This window comes from Pleurodeles waltl, chromosome 2_1 (assembly GCF_031143425.1).
Source record: "Pleurodeles waltl isolate 20211129_DDA chromosome 2_1, aPleWal1.hap1.20221129, whole genome shotgun sequence".
Lineage (NCBI taxonomy): Eukaryota > Metazoa > Chordata > Amphibia > Caudata > Salamandridae > Pleurodeles > Pleurodeles waltl.
The window spans coordinates 534,781,285-534,794,841 of NC_090438.1; positions in this window are offsets into that span (position 1 = coordinate 534,781,285).

Genomic DNA, 13,557 nt, shown 5'->3' on the forward strand with positions numbered 1-13,557 from the left:
TTAATAGCTGGTACATCTGAGGGAACCTTGCATTGCATATTCTCTGTGAGGGAAGCTTCCATTGTACTTTCCGTGTGAGGGAACATTGCTTTGTACTTTCTCTGTGTGGGAACCTTGCATTGTACTTTCTCTGTGTGGGAACCTTGCATTGTACTTTCTCTGTGAGGGAAGCTTGCACTGCTGCTGTGTGGTATCTGCTGTGTGGGAGAATCTTGCACTGCTGCCTGACCTGTATCTGTTGCTTGTGTAAGGGAAGCTTTCATTGTACATTCTCTGAGAGGGATGTTTGCACTGCTGCTGTGCTGCATCTGCTGTGTGTAAGGGAAGCTTGCACTGGTGCTGCCTATGCTGTATCTGCTGTGTGAGAGAGAAGCTTGCACTGCTGCTGTGCTGTATCTGTGCTTTTTGTGAGGGAAGCTAGAACTGCTGCTGTGCTGTATCTGCTGTGTGTGAGGGAAGCTTGCATTCTACCTTCTCTGTGAGGGTAGTTTGCATTGTACCTTCCCTGTGAGGGAAGCTTGCATTGTACCTTCTGTGTGAGGGAAGCTTGCACCAGTCCTAAATAAACTACCTATCCCTCTCTCTCGTCCTTTCCATCTATTCTATGCAGCTCTCACCCCTAGATATTCACCATGCCACATAATTGCACTACACAAGTACACCTCATACCACACAATTCCGCACTGCACAATTCCACAAGTAACAATTAAAATACAAATCACAAATTTCCACTCCACAGTACATACATACCCTACACTCCAAACCAAAACACATAAATAAAAGACATTGTCATTTACAATGCCAATACTTGTAACTCTCGCAAATGCGAGATCTATTGCATTGCAAATGCTTGTTAGTATTTATAGCTGAAATTAAACTTCAAGCACTTCAGAATGTAGTCGTCTGTAACTGATGATTTGTCAAATAATGTAGTCAGCTGAACATGTCTGGTACAAATGTACTGTAACAGAGGTTCGGGTCGGACGATGGCCCAGGCCAATGGTTGTAGCGGTTGCAGGGGAGCAAGCATGAAAGGCATTGGGAGGGTGGGAGCAGTCACCAGACCTGGTGGTACCAGTTCCCCTCCTTTGTTCGTTGCCGGTACAATAAATCATTCATTGTGCAAGTGCCCTGGCTGATTACATTGAAACTAATTATTTCCCTGTCTTTCTTGTGAACCTCCACGGTTCCCTCTTCCTAAGCTGTGGCCCCACCCTGGGCAATGTTGTGTACGTACTACAATCAATTTCTAACTTCTGTTCGTGATTATGCAAATAGCGTTGTGTAGGTTTTTGTAAGCGTATCTAGTATAATGCTTGGCTTCCTCTAATATGCAGAACGAAATGTCTGTTATATGGTAAAAGTTATCTGTAATATCTTTATCTACTTTTTAGGAAAAAGCATCTTCGATTGCTTTGTTTCCGTCTCCACATAAGGGGAGGACTTTTCAGACATCCCAGGAAAATATCCTCTATCAAGGAGTCAACTTATTCACTCTACTCGTGCCAGTGCACACGAGACCGGGAGAAAGGGATATGTCCAGAGCTTCCATTACCTCCTTTCTCCAGATTTCCTTGTTTTGGACTCTAGCCTGGATGCAAGGATAATTTCTTATATCTATTGAGAGTACCTCCTTGTGTACCTTACCTTTCATATTAGTAGTCATGCACAAATCCTTTTGCTGCCAAATCCCCCTCACTAAATGCTCACCATCTATTTTCTTCCCCTTTAACAGCATGTGTGTTAAATAACTTGGTCCTAACAATTTAGAGGTATACCTTGTAAACAAAACAACAGTTTTACAGTTCTAGCCATCACAGCATGCCAATTAGTTAACGATAAGCATGTACTCATTCCGACTTCGATGGCCATCTGGTGAGCTGGAGGCAGGGGTCTGCTCTTGTCTATCTGTTTACTGTGTTTAGAGTCCATTTTACTTTACCAGCTATGACTCTCCCCGTGTCTAAATCAGACAATTACATTTGAATTGTTCTAAATACAGAGCAGAAAAGTTAATGGACCTAATATCCAGGGATCATACCGTGAGAGTGGATGGGGAAACAAAGACATAGTAGAGGAAGAAAGAGACAGATGTTAAGTAAAGGATAGAGCACGCTGATGACCAAAAGCATGACATTGACATGTGCTACTGTTGGGTCACTTGAGTTCATCAGCAAAACCAGTTACAGCAAGGTGAGGTTCATTTGTTGGGACAGGTGTCTTACCAAATCATTTTCACTCGTCTCTTTCACCCACATAGCTTAAACTGTCTAATATAATTGCCTGTGCTTGTGCTACTCAACTTATGAACATACACATGATCACCATGCAGTCCTCCATGAAGAAATATTGTGGAAGTGAATAGGAAAATCTGCAATATGGCGCAATCAATTGACTGAGGGCCTGCTTTAGATCATGGCAGATGGAATACTCTGCCACAAATGTGACGTATCCCGTACGCCATTTCACGATCTCCATGGAATATAATGATACTATAAAATGGCTGAGGGGCTATCCATCAGCATTTGGGACTGAGTATTCCCCTCTGCCAAGAACTCAATTGTGCCCTAAGTGCCCAAATCAGAGGGGGGAGCTAGGGTGAGAAAACTTTGCCAAATGGAATCTAAATATATAATTTTATTAAAAATCATGACCCCAAACTGCCTCTGTCAAGATGAAAAACTACACACAGATCGAACTTCAGTGTCCATTTAAATGGAAGTCACAAGGCCTCTGAACAAACATGGAACTATCAGGTGAATTGTTAACCCACTGAAGAATATGATTGTGTCAGAAAATCAAGAAGAAGAGGTAATAAATCAGAAGGAGATAAGCCATCTGAGGAACACCTCCTTACAAAAACACCCCTGATTCCTAATATCATCTGCAGATGGTCTAAATAGAGAGGAACAGTGAAATAAATATTAATAAGCCTATTAGGGAATATGGCAAATCTCATTCAAAATGCGGCCATATTATTTATCATAAAATGCCCACAATGGAAAATGAGACATAATGGTATTCCTCAAATAAAAAGACAGTCACAGGCATAAAACAACCAGTCCGTAAACCCCACAAAAAGTGATTGCCATGCGTGCTCTTAACAAAGTGATAATAAGTTGATTGAATACATTGTAAGAAATCTGAGAGGAATTATCACAAGATATTAAATAAAAGAGAACTACTAATCCCACACAACTGTTCTGTGAAGGTGCACATCAATGCAATAAATATATTGAATATGTAGAAAACAATTAACATTAGAAAATAGTAAATCATGAAATGAAAAGATCAAAATAAAGAACTGTAGAATTATTGATTAAAAGTAGTGGTGTAACTATTAATATACTCTAACACAATGAAAATGGAAGGGCAAAATGCGTCCTTGGATAGTTGCACTTTGTTTTTAAAAATAGAAACACACATGAATATGTGAAAAACATAGCATGAGGTGGAACTGGTAACCACATTTCATGAAGTCATCTAAATAAACTGAGAGAAAAGACTTTAGTCTATATCCCATGATCAACGCCATGCTGGGCCAAAATTCTTCGGGATGTGTTTTTTACAGTGTAATGCACTAGCAAGAAATAAAGCATCTTTAATGAGTGCAGGCTGATTTTGGTTATATAACAGCAATTACATTTAGAATACATTGTGAAGTACTAAATATGGGCCTGTTGGTGGTGCATTGTTGTATTCTATTCACAGTTCTGCATGGGGGAATAGGCACCCTTTAAAAAAGTAACATGACAGTTGCAAAACCACAACTCGAAATGTATTCTTGACATGGAACAAATGTATGGTCAAACATTAAAGCTGTGCTCTGTAGGTGAGTTAGTCCCCAAATCCTGGTCATACCACCAAATATCAACCCCTCCAGAATATCGTGGTACCATAATATATCGAGGACGGAATATCAAAAGGTAAGTGCATATAGGGCAGTATAGGTTATTACTCTTCCGAAATCCACATCTACATACTTTGAAGATATATATTTCGTAGGTACCTATATGTAGAGTAAGGTATTTAAAACTGTAAATTTACCTACCATTCAATATTTAGTGCCCTCAATGATCTGGGTTTGATATTTGTGTGATTCTATGAGAATATGTGGATATTTAAAGGTTCTTATTAAAGCACACTCAATCAACTTTCCACAACCCACATTTTAATTATATCCATTAAATGGCATTTACCATAGAGGGGTGTAAAGTTTTAAAAAAGGCTGTCTTACGACTTTGTGTATTTTCTAAACTGTTCAAGCTTTGTAAAATGCAAAGCTATGAAGTTCTTTTTTATTTTAAAAAAAGCTGGCCTCCACTCAGGGACCTCCCTCCCACATCTCTACATAGCCTATACAGTCAACATTTGTTTGCTGGAGGATATCCTACCTGCGACATTCTGCATGATGAAATCTCCACACCTGGAAAGCCCAAAAGAGAGAAACCTTACCTCATGTAAAGTTAGGAACCTTCATCTGCTTCATAAATTGTGGAGTTTGTGAATTTTACCCAACTTTGTAAGTAAGGTTTTAATTTAACTCACCACTAAACTAAAATAATTTTACATAGAGTTTAAAGTACTTCCATCAAGAACATTTTTGAGAAATTAGTGGCAAGCAGCATGTTTAAAATATTTTAGGGCTGCAACAATGGTGAAATTTAAATTGAATTTAGATGTGATTTTTTTAGGGGAAGTTGGGAAGGTCATACAATTATTTCCACTGTAAGACTGTGACTAAAGATTTGGAGATTATTTACATTTTGTTGGAGAACTGAGCTTTTTGCAGATATCCCCTCCTTTTCTCCCCATTTGTAACTGATAATGTTTCTTCTGACTGTGATTGTGCCCTAGGCTCTGCTAACCTGACACAAGTGAGCTAGAACAATCACTCAAGGTGTCAAATTGATAGTTACAATAGATACAACAACTTGCCAAAGTTAGATTTCTTATAACTCCTGTATACAGGAAAGTAGTTTTAGAACTCCTTTCTTAAAGTTAGCTAAAATCAGCCCTATAGCAGCCTCTTCCTGTTGGTCAGCCTTTGCAGGCTGAGCCAAGCTGCTCTAATTGTGATGTGAAGTGACCTGAACTGAGAGTAAGGAGACATCTGGTGAAAGGATATCTGCTTTCTGAAGATGCCAGAACAGGAAGTGGATTAGATAGCCAAACTGGTCTTCAAAGGGAAAAAGACAGATGGTGCCCAGGTCCACCCCCACTTCCTGCATCCCCAGACAGATGGGAGTCCCGGTGATTCAATTAAGAGAGGGCCTGGAAGGGGACTCTAGGGGAAAGTTAGCCACACCTGTGGGTGGGCTTTGCCAGACCTGATCCTCCAGGAGAGATTTTCTCTATTTCTGATTTTTGTGAGAATTGCTATCTGGGACAAAAATATGCCACACTTCTAAGGAAGTGGTTATCACAGAGGGTGTCCCCCTGCACTCCATTGGTCTGTAGTGCCACTCCTTCTTGCCAGCCCAGATATAGCAATACCTATGGGAGAGCTGCCCAGCAACTCAGATCCCTGCCTAGAAATATCAAGAGAAGATGGACTGCCCTGCTGAACACTTGGTCTGAAGCAAGAGAGGAATGCCTTCACAAGGACTCCATCTGCTGTGCACTCTGGGCTTCACAAAAGAGGGCTTTTCCTTGCTTCAATTGATTAAGAAGCAGACTCCCTGAAAGCAACAGGTAGAAAAGAGCTCCAAGAAGTCTCCTGCATCAGCTCCATTAGTTGACCAGCTTCACCTAAACTTTAAAGGTTTTGACCAGGTGCTTTGTGGGAATAGTAGTCCCAAACCTCCAAGAGGCCAATCAGAGCTTCTCGACCCTCCGCTGGTTTTGTGAATCCTCAAAACCCCAAAATAAACATCTGGAGAAGAAGTACTGCCCAGCTTGACCCTTGGACTATAAAAGAGAGGACTGCACTCATAAGGACTGCACCTGATGCACTCACATGGCTTCACAACAAAAGAACTTTGGGGCTGATTATGACTTTGACGGATGGAAACATCCTTCCCCAAACTCCCAACGGGGAGGTCACTGAAGTGATGGCGACGTAGCCCACCCCCCCCCCAGCCCCATTATGACTACCCCACTGGACTGACCAGCTGAAACCAAGGTTTCTGCCAGTCAGCCCAGTGGGAAAGATGCAGCAGCCTTTTAGCCAGCTCATAATAGACCCAGCGGCCATTCTGATGCATGCATGGGGCACCAACTGCCTCAAAATGGATTTTGAGAGTGCTGGGCAGGGGAACTGACTTTAGTTTGGAACTTGAGTACATCACTGCTATTATAGAAAAATTCTTCAAAAAATTCTAATTGAGTGATTGAAGGGACTACTGGAACTGTTAAATACTCTCTAAGGAACGATTTTTAACATGAGACACATGTTGACTGATTTGTGCTTAGACAATACATTTATTAAGAATATTTTTCTTTTTGCCCCTTGCAATTCTTTCTGAAAATAAACCTATAAATTAAATGTAGATATTTTAAAACATTATCATTATTTTACATAACTACAAAAATATGTCACCCTGCAAAATCTTAAACTATAATACATAAAAAAAGAATAAAAACATAATTTTAACTACAAACATTTAGGGGGTCATTATGAGTGTGGTGGCCTGGACCACTGCCAATGCGGCGGAACGACCGCCATATTAAAACCCTAGTGGTTTGACTGCCAGCACTGCCAGAATCTTGGATCCCGGCGGTGTGGAGGTGGCAGAGATCCTAATCTGCTAGTGCAGCTCTGCAAGCAGTGCTGCCCAGGGGATTTCAACATCATTCTGCACCAGCCTTTTCATGGCGGTAACACTGCCATGACAAGGCTGGTGGAGAACAGGTCCAGGGGGGCCACAGGGGTGCACTTAGCATGGGTAATGCAAGACCCCCCCACCCAGCACCAATGCAATGTTCAGTGTCTGCTTTGCAGACAGTGAACAATGTGATTTTGCTGGTGCACTCTGGGGCTACAGCATTGCTGCCGGCTTGATTACAAGCTGGTGACAATCCTGTAGCCTGTTTACCACTAGGCAGCATAGTGGGAAACTCCTAATAGGGCCAGCTGGGAGGTAGCCTTTGTAGTGGCAAACTACCCGTATGGTGTTTGGCAGATGGTGAAAAACATCCACCGAACTCATAATGACCCCATAATCACTGATATATATATACAAAATCAAAATTATAGAAAAACATATTAAACATTATAAAACAAATAGTATTTTGTGTTCGCCATAAAAGAGTATAAAAATAAGCAAACATAAAGAAAACTAACTAATAAAAACAAACCACACACTCAACCAATAAAATCACACAAACAACTAAATTAACATTTAAAAGGCACCCACATTGTATGATCTTATCTTCCAAACACTACAAAAGCAGCAAGAAGAGACTGCCAGAATCTACTCTATTACTTCTATTTCTTTACGTTTAGATACTATGAAGAAATTACTGCAACATTGAGAAAGTGCTTATCTACTGAAAAACAATATCAGTTACATAGATGGAAAAAGAACACAAAAGTTACATTTGAAATGTTAATAAACAAGAACCCACCTTATTTTTTTTTTCAAATGCAACCCAATTCCCTTAGCCCTCCACTAGCTTCCAATAAACAAATGTTTAAAACAAAACTATTGCACTTTTTTCCACAACACAGAAAATAAACCGCCTAATCCACATTGCAACACCCTAAATGGAAAACCTGAAAATAAAGGTGGTCATTATGAGTTTGGCGGTCCTAGGACCGCCACGGTGGCGATGGTGGTCACCATAATATGAGCATGGTGGTGTTCCCAACAGAACACAGCCAATATACCGCCAGTATGGACGGACTGCGGCGGCCAGCATCTTCAGGCCGGCGGAGGCCATGCTTCCACCTACCATATTACAAGGTTGCACACAGCCAGGATATGCGGGGCAGTCTCACTGGCACGAAATGCCTGGCAGAATGAACAACAAAAAAGGAGACACTCACCTTCAGGAACACAGACATGTCCACAGCCGCCATTGAACCCGAACTTGAAGTCTTCCCATTGCTCTTGCTGGCCATACAACCCCAAAACCAGCGATGATGACAAAGACCACAAATGTAAGTCACCCCCTAGCACACACTTGAGGGAAGGCGATTAGTACACACCCACACATAACACACAACCCCGGCCCGGCCCGGCTAGCCATGGCCACACACACATGCAGACATACACCTGTACCAACACACAAATACATCTACATACACACACTCACACATAAGCAACACACCACAGCCACCATGCACGTGCCATACATACACCACACCACATACACACACCACCACCACTGTCAAACACATCCACACAATCATTGTCAGAGAGGCACAACGCACACCTCCACAGGAAACTACATACTGGCATCAACACTTAGCAACAGCACACAACCAATACAACCAATAACGCTGCCAAACAACGTGTCAGATTAAATGCCACATCCACCCAACACACAAAGTACATCACAGAAGCATCAAAACACTACCACACAATGCCAAACACCACCACACAACACATCACAACAAGTCCATAGCACAACTCACCCACACATCTCATGCTGCTACACAAACACATCACATACACAGAAGACACACACTAAATCGAACACATGCAACGCAGACATGTGGAAGGAAAGGCAGTAAAAGTTTGTAACTCTTGACACCAACGTTTTACTGGTGCAGTATTAATATATATCAATAATACGATCTCCAAGAAACTATGTACAACATGGGCCTACTGGTCAGTCTAAATGTTCATAGTGCCCCAGGCACACTGGGCAATGTCTCTGAGCTCACTCCTGACTGTAAAGTGGCCTCCATATGGCAGGGGCATCAATGGGGTAGGCAGGCATCTCATGGGTGATGGGGGTGAGGTGAGGGCTTGGTTTTGGGAGGGATACTTTGGTTTGGATGGGGGTTTGCCCTTACTCTTAGACTTTGCGGGAGGGAGGGCCCTTGGTTTTGGGTTTGGTATGTGTGATCTTTGTTTTTTTGGTGGTCAAAGTCTTTGATGGGGGGGTGGCATGGGAAGCACCATGGGGGCCATGGGAGGACATGGAGGAGAAAGGACTGGATTTGGGGAGTGTATCAGGGCGCTTGGGGGAAACAGGGACTGGGTCAGTGGGAGGAATCAGGGCAAACTCATAGAGAAATCTTTTTTTAGGGACACAAGGACAGTCATGAGAAAAACATTTGGGAGTGGAGGGAGAGGAAGTGATTCAGAGGTGGGTATGTGTCTTGGGTCCTGGTGTGTGGGTGAATGCATGTGTGTGCTGGGTGTCTGTTGGGTGCGCAACTGCAGGCATTTACGTGTGCTGGGAGGAGGGGGAGGAGATGCAGGAAGATGACAGGGTAGATGTGTGAGTGTCTGTTGGGGTGGTGTCTGAAGGTAAGGTGGATGTGCTGCATATGGGTGTGTTGGTAGTCCTGGTGAGTGTGCATGTGGTGTATGGGGTGGATGTATGGGGTCTGCTATTGTGCTGACAGTGTACATGAGGGGACTTGTGGCTGGATCTGTGAGTGTTGATGTTGTGATAGCGGGTCTGAGTGGTGTGGTGCCTGTCAGGAAGGAGGTGGTGGGGGATTCTATGCAGGAAGTGGATATTGTTGTGTCTGCATGTCTCTGTTATCTGTGTGCATGGCAGTGGTGCGACTTGTGGTGTCTGTGTTTATCTTTGCCAACCGTGTCTGTTGAGGTGGATGAATGGTGGTGTGACTGTGTGCTCTGGATGGGTGTTGGATTGGGCACAGACTGCTGGAGGGGTGATGGAAGATGAAGGGATACTGGCTGTCATCAATGAGGAGGCCAGAGCCTGACAGGATCTGTGCAGGGCAGTCAGGGCACCATGAATGCCTTTCAGGTAGGCATGTGTCTGTTGCATCGGTGATGCCAGTCCCTGGATGGCCTCCACGATGGTTGACTGTCCCACAGAGATGGACCTTAGGAGGTCAATAGCCTCCTCATTGAGGACAGCAGGGCTGACTGGGGCAAGGGCAGTGGTGCCTGCTGTGGGTGAGCGGGCATAGGCAACGGGGTGGGGATCTACAGAGAGGGCGGTGCTGGTAAGGGGGTGTGGCAGACAGGAATCATGTTGGGCTTGTCCCAGATGGGCCCACCACCGCCAAGGATGCATCCATTGGAGGAGGAATCCAAAGAGGATGTTGTAAATCCAGTCTCCCCTGTGTCACTCCCATCGCCCACTGTGCCACTGGCCCCTCAGCTCCGCTGTCTCAGCCTCCTAGATCCCGTGGGCTGTAGATTCCTCACTCACAGGTGCTCCTTCGCCTGATGGTGCTGATGCACACAAAGACAGAGGAGTTGAGGGAGGGTTGCAGAGAAAGAAAGGGTGCAATGGGTCAATATCTACCCATCATTCACATAGACTAACAACCTTGAAATCTGCTGGTAGGTCATGGCTTTGCATGCCTTTACATTGACATGCACAACTGTGGGTAATCATTGGGGAAACAAAAACTAGGTGGTCAAAACCTACTAATGTGAGAACATTGGCACACATTTACTTGATGACATGTCATACAATGCACAGTAGCGCAGTACTTGGCACACTCCCATGGTTGTTAACATAGACATACCCTGTACTCCTCACTCAACCTATTACTGCATGGGAAGGTAGCATGCCAACAAATCCATTACCAATGTGGGCAGGAATATCTTGGTCCCCTGCAGCAATCTACACCTACAGTTTGAGGCAGCTGATTTAGAACTCTGTCAGAGTGGCAGACTATTACTTATGGCAATGCCCTGACACCTCAGGTATACTGATGCTGATGAAAGGAGCTGGTCACTCAAAAGATGTAAAATGTGTCCAGACAAACTCAAACATGGAAATAAGTCTCCTTGTGAGTCACTGTCTGAATGTTATTGGCACACATTATCGAGACAAATCTTGCCAGGGTGACTCATACCCATAGCTGATGTGCAACTACCAATAATCTATACTACACCTTCCGACTAGTAGGCTACACAAACCCATACATGCCTACCATTAGCGAGGTGTGAGTGTGTACTTGCCCTCTTATGGCTGCTGTGCTGCCCTCAAGTGCCCATCCACCTCAGGGTAGGCCACTGCCAAAATGCAGGCCATTGGGGGGGGGGTCAAGGTCTGACGGGCACCCCTCCCTCATTGGGAGGATGTCCATAGCTGGGCCTTAGCAGTTTTATGGGCCAAGTGCCTAAGGTCCTCCCACCGTTTTCTGCAGTGGGTGCTCCGCCGGGCCTGAACCTCCAGGGTCCGCACATGCTTGGCGATCACATACCAAATCCCCTTCTGATGGGCGCTGACCTGCATGGGTCACACAGAAAGAAGGAGAATATTATGTAGAGTGGCATCATAGCAACAGCAATGGACTTCATACATCAGGCACATGTCATAACCACACAAATGTGTCTTTACAGCACTAACGCACCAACTCCTTTGCCCTCTGCATTCATCCACTCCGTGTGTTTTGTCATCAATGCCCTTCAACCCTACACACATTATTATTGGTCAGGACAAGAATACTGGACTCACCTGCTGCTCTGGTGCCCCATACAACTGTCTATACAGGGGTAGGACCCAGTCGACCAGCTTCTCAAGCTCCTCCAGGGGCACTATCTCCTGCAGAATGTGGCATTATGGCTCCCAGAGACAGAACACAGCAGCTCAAGCAGTGGAGGTCTTGCTCCCACAAGTGTCAGGAGTCAAGTGAGCTGTGCAACAAAAATTGGCATTCATGACCGCTGCGTACATGACCGTTACTGCCGGCAGTGATCATCATTGGTCCCAGTCTCCCATAGGCAATAATGTTAACCAATGAGGATTTGCACGCCGGTTGAGACCGCCTACCCCCATGATGACTAATGCCAGCGGAATTAGGTCACTTCTATATGTCCTGTGCTTGCAGGACAGTCAGCTGCCATTGTACATGTAGGTAGTGTGTTGTAGGTGAATAATAAGTGTATCTTGGATGATTTTTAGTGACGTGCATAGTTTTAATATGTTCACACATCAAAGCAAGGTTCACACATGTGACATTCATGGATACTGTAGTTAGATGTACTGATAACTATGACACGACGTGTGCAGTCACTTTCTGGCTCATAAGTGGGGTAACCATGTCTATATGTTCAAATTTCACATACACCTTATTACCTGTGGGAATAGGGTGTTATCACATGGAAGTGTCAAATGTTTCATGTGTGCCAAGCTGGAACTGTCATAAACAATGGCACACGTGGTCATTCTACATGCTCAAATGGATTCAGTGTACTTCAGCATTATATCCACAGTATTCTTGTATGCTACATGTATGGTGTTCGGTGACTTGTGAACTGTCAACAACTTGAGGCTAATCCTCTCTCCCATTCGTAGATACTGTGCAAAGGTGAGAATGAGACATGCAATGGTGTACCGGACCCTAGTTGACCTTGCTACCCTGGTAGAGAGACATCATCCAGACCTATCGTCTGAACTGGCAGACCATCATGGAACTGTGTAACCAGTTGGAGCTGGATGTCTTGGCTGCCATACGTAATCCCTATGCCATCCCTCCAACAGCACAGGTGTTGTATTTGTTACACTTCCCTGCCTCAGGCTTGTTCCAGATTACAGTGGGCTTGGTAGCAGGGATGTCACAGCCCATGTGCAGTCATGAGTTGAAGGATGTACTGTGTGCTTTACTCAAACATCTGGACAGCTACAGTAGGTTCCAACAACATGTGGATTTGCCCACTGTTAAAGCTGACTTCTATATTATGGCACATATCACTCATATGATAGGGGCCATAGATGGCACCCACATTGCTTTGGTTCCTCCCAGGCCCAATGAACATGTGTACAATAACAGGAAAAACATTTACTCCATCAAGTCCAGGTGGTGTGTCTCACTGACCAGTAAATCTCCCAGGTGACAGCCAATTTCCTTGTTCTGTGCATGACTCCTACATTCTGAGGAACACCAATGTCCCATACATAATGGCACATCTACAGAGAGAGAGGGCCTGGCTTATTGGTATGTATCCTATAGTATGTGTGCATCTGTTATCTCATTTCTCTCCACATTCTCTACCTGTATTGTGATGGGTCATACCTTTTTTGCAGAGAGGTGACTATGGCCATCCTAACCTAAGCTGGCACCAGTGAGATACCCAACCACAGATGGGGAACACCATTTCAATGAGGCCTAGGGCAGGAGGAGGCATGTCATCAAGAGGATCTTTGGGCTACCAAAGGCCAGATTGGGGTGTCTACACGTCTCAGGGGGTGCACTGCTCTACAGACCACTAAAAGTCTGTCAGATCATTGTTGTCTGCTGCATGCTACACAAGCTAACCCAGAGACGTCACATCCCATTATTGGATGTTGTGGCGGTGGCAGCTGGACCAGTGGCTGATAATGGTGATTTGGATAATGATGAGGAGGCAGATGATGAGGATGCAGCTTACTCTAGAACAGAGATGATCCAACAATACTTCAAATGAAATACAGGTATGTATCAAGTGTGTTGTATGTGACCTGTAC